This window comes from Triturus cristatus, chromosome 1_2 (assembly GCF_964204655.1).
Source record: "Triturus cristatus chromosome 1_2, aTriCri1.1, whole genome shotgun sequence".
NCBI lineage: Eukaryota > Metazoa > Chordata > Amphibia > Caudata > Salamandridae > Triturus > Triturus cristatus.
Window position 1 is genome coordinate 957,224,563 of NC_140580.1, and position 2,866 is coordinate 957,227,428.

Sequence of the window (2,866 nt, forward strand, 5' to 3'; positions counted from 1 at the left end):
GAACGCGGCAGCCCGCCTTATTTTAAAATTGCCCAAAAGAGTGGCCTCCAATACTGCCCTTCGGACTCTTCACTGGTTGCCAGTGAGGAGCAGGGTTGAGTTTAAGGCCCTCTGTACCTGCCATCGCATTCTCACTGGGAAGGCGCCAACACCGCTCCAGAACCTGATCACCAGGTACGCACCCACACGCTCCCTTCGCTCCTCCTACGGAGGCCTTTTAAAGGTCCCGAGGATAAGACGGGCTCGCATGGGAGGTAGATCTTTCCGTTATCTGGTGGCTAAGAGCTGGAATGCTCTACCATTGGACCTCCGTCTTGAGTCATCGGAACCTGGTTTCAGGAGGAAGTTGAAAACACATTTATATACACGCTAGCTTGCACAGTCCCATTGGCTGAGTCTGTGGGAGTTCTTCTGTTCTAGCACGGGGACACGCTTTGTGCGTAACCAAGCGCTCTATAAAATTCCCTTATTATGATTATTATTAGATCAAAAACTGCTAGTGGGCTTGCAGCCCTGGTTGTGCCACCCACAGAAGCAGCTTGTAAAGTGTGTCTAAGGCCTGCCATTGCAGAGCCTGTGTGCAGTCTAGTACTGCCATGTCAACTTGGTAAGTGCACCCACTTACCAGTCCCTAAACCTTCCCTTTTCTACAAGTTAGCCACGCCTAAGGTAGGCCCTAGGGCAGGGTGCATTGTATATGAAAGGTAGGACATGCCCTGATGTGGGTGGTGTGGCATGTCCTGATAGTGAATTACAGCCAGTTTCGTTTTTCACTGTTGTAATGCTACCTGCCCCCATAGGCCAGAATGGGCAGTTTGATTATAACATCTTATAATCCAAACTGACCCAGGGAACATGGTAGAAAAACGAATTTAGTATGCCTGAACTCAGAATGATAAAATACATTTTTTAGTAAAGTTGGTTTTAACATTCTGTGTTTGAAAATACCACTTTTAGAAAGTATGTATTTTCTTGCCTAACCATCCAAGCTTGCCTCTACTAGGTTGTGTATTCCATGTCTGGTTTGAGTGACAGGGGCTGAGGGGGCTGCAGGAGACAGGGTGAGTCAGCACAAGGCTGAATAGATCTATCTGCATTGGGAGTGGTGGGAGGAGTAGCACCTGGGCCGAATAGGGCTGTGTCTGCCTTCCACAATGCTGGCTCTACCTCCTGTGGTGCGTCTGATGACCCTGGCCCACACTGACAAAGGAAGAAGTTGTGCACTGGCAGAATGCACCCAGAACTGGTTTGGACTAGGTACAGGACCCTCTGCCTTCAGAGGACAAAGGATTTACTGGTATAAATATTGGGGCCCAGACCCCAGGACTTTAGATCACTTCTGGGAATCAAGACGGACCTTTTGCCAAGGAGAAGAACCAGAGAATCTGCAGTTTTTGACTACCCCTAAGCCAGTGTGTTGTTTGCTGGGGTTGGCCTGCAGTGGTTTCTTTATTGCCAAGGAAAGGAGAAAATACTTTTATTGAAACTTTCATCATCTTGCAGAAAATTTCCAAGGGCTTGAATTTGAGCTTGCCTCCTGTCTGAAGTCTCAGGGATACAAAGACTTCACCCCTTCTGCTTGCCTGCATCTAGAACTTGCTGTTCTGGCTGCTACAGAAGGAATTTGCAACACTGATGCCAGCGAGCGTCGCCGTAATCTGCATCGAAGCCGTGCGCGCTACTCCGACTTACAACATAGACCCGATGCCGGCCGCCGTGCCACATCTACGCCAGCGAAAGACATCGTAACCTGCCGTGAGCGCTGCTCCGACTTTGCAACGTAGGTCCGATGCCTGCTGCTGTGCGACATCGACTCCAAAGCCGGCATCATCGTGGAGCCGAACCTTGAAGTGGGTGGTCAAGAATCCAGCGACATCTTGACAGCGTACGGAACCGTGGTTTCGGCACCATCGTGAAGTCCCCTCCTCTCCGATAAGGAACCGACGCCTCCCCTGCTTTGCGCAAGCATTGAGGACCCGACGCGTCGCCTCCCCCGAAGCAAGGAACCGACGCCGCACAGCGGCAACGACGCCGTTTCTCCCCGACGCCACGAGCCGTGTTTGTTTTCGCTTTTCCAAGGTACTGTTCTTTGTGGGTCAATTTTGACTCCGGGCCCGACGCTGCGCAACTCACGGTCGGCGCTGTACTTTGGGATTTCTATGACCTCGACGTTGTGATAACTCCAGTTGGGGTTATCTGTTGCTAAAAATTGCGTTTAGGTGAATAGCCTATTTTTAAGCTACTTCTACCATCTTGAAGTATTATTTCTGATTACAGTATTGTGGATTTTTGTCGTTTGAGTCTTGTGTTAAGTCTAATAAAGAATACTTATTTTTATAAAAACCTATGTGGTGTCCATCTGTAGTGTATTCACTGTATTACGGTAGGTGTTCACAAATGCTTTACACACTGCCTCTGAGATAAGCCTTCCTGCTCGTGCCAAGCTACCACAGGGTTGCGCAGGGGTTATTTTAGGAGTGTAGCCCCCTTACTCTGACTAGAAGCAAGGGTCCCTATTTGGACAAAGGTGCAAACCATTGCCAACTAGAGACCCCCAGTTCTAACAATTGTGTTTGGTGATATGTGTCAAAAGAGAGCTATTCCGGATGCTATCAGGTCTTTCAAATTTGATTTTAAAAGTAATATCTAAGTTATGATGTTAATTCAGATTGCACTCATAGACTCTACTGACCCAGATGAATTGGTCTTGGCACCCTTGGCAATACGGTGGATGGAGATTCTCTGGGCACTAAAGCTAGGAAAATCTCCACTTTGAATACAGTCTGCACAACTTTGAGCATGCAGTTGTCTAGTCATCCTCTGTCATAAGGGATATAGTTGGAAATATCCCCCACACCAGAGTGCC